Source organism: Telopea speciosissima, unplaced genomic scaffold (genome assembly GCF_018873765.1).
Source record: "Telopea speciosissima isolate NSW1024214 ecotype Mountain lineage unplaced genomic scaffold, Tspe_v1 Tspe_v1.0452, whole genome shotgun sequence".
NCBI classification, from domain to species: Eukaryota; Viridiplantae; Streptophyta; class Magnoliopsida; order Proteales; family Proteaceae; genus Telopea; species Telopea speciosissima.
The window spans coordinates 255-1,546 of NW_025317788.1; the positions used below are offsets into that span (position 1 = coordinate 255).

The 1,292-nt window shown below is 38.7% G+C and overlaps 1 pseudogene; it reads right to left on the minus strand.

Moving 5' to 3' along the window:
• Positions 1-273: 273 nt before the first annotated feature.
• LOC122648094 lies at positions 274-442 on the minus strand (annotated as a pseudogene).
• Positions 443-1,292: the final 850 nt, after the last annotated feature.

Here is a 1,292-nt window from a genome sequence, read left to right on the forward strand (position 1 = left end):
GCCTTGAAAGCATAGGTAGCATGACAATAGCTTCATACCAACTGTTGATTTCACATAGATGTGGCATTGTGCAATCTAAAAACAAAACAAATCAGTTGGAACCAACAATTGTTTGTATAAGTTGGATTGTGAGATTTGAACTCAGGGATTTAAGAAAGAAAAAGAAGGAGAAGATGAAGAGAAAAGAAACAGAGAAAGAGGCAAGAAAACAGGGAAAGCAAGCCAATTGAGGTTCTCCCATACTTCATTATTTCTTTTATTTTTTTTGTGTAAGGCCTTGCCCTATTTAAAGGGAGCCTTTCCAGAAATTCTTGACGGCCGTGGGTGAAACCCAGGCCTAGTAGGGGGTTTGGAAATAGTTTTTGGAAATAGTTTTTAACCAGCAATTGACGCGCCTCGGCTGTTACCTCACTAGCTGCGTCATTTCCCCAAGCACAAAGAAAACAAATTATTGGCAAAAAAGAACTAACCCCCCACAACCCTGAAAAAGAACAAAGATCAGGAAACATTAATAGTTTACCCGCATATAATAGTAACTACTTCCCTTAAGCTAAGGCATGATGATTATAATACAGTCCAGCTTGTCCAAATATGTAAAAAGTGAGCACTACTAATCCTTTGGTATAACCTCTACAACATGATTAATGGTTCCCATATAAGGAGTGAAAATTAATACTATTCACTTTATTGATGAAGAAGCAATCAACCTTACTCATTTTTGGTCCTTAGTGCGAAAGTGGATTATAACCATTGACAGTGCCGGCTTTGTTCCCGAATTACAAGAACATATGCATATCAGTGGGGAAACATAACTCCAGCTGTAGGATTTGCAGATATAATAATTTAAATGTATTATGAGACAAGAATCTAAGTTTCCCTCGAAGAATGGAGCTTGCACCAACAAGCTATTTTTCACTCTCACAAGGTCCCAAGATTCCTGCCAACACTCATACAATAACCAGAAGCAGAGACCTCCTGAAGACAGATCTAACCTGGTGCACATCAGCCTACACTTTACACTTATCGCTTCCTCCTAAAGACAACTTAAGGTATCTGAGAATCTGATAGGTTACTTCTAAGCTAGCAATCTTGTAGAGTACATTGTACATAAACTAAACATAGGCTAACAAGTAACAACTAAGTTCGCTCACAAGTCTATGTAATCATATAGCATCAAGAAGAAGGTGACCACTCTTCACCAAGATGCAGAACAGCAAGGACGTGTCCCACAAGTAGCAAGCCCATGTAGAGAAGAGAATAAACTAAGAAGAAGACAAGAGAGGGAGAGAGAG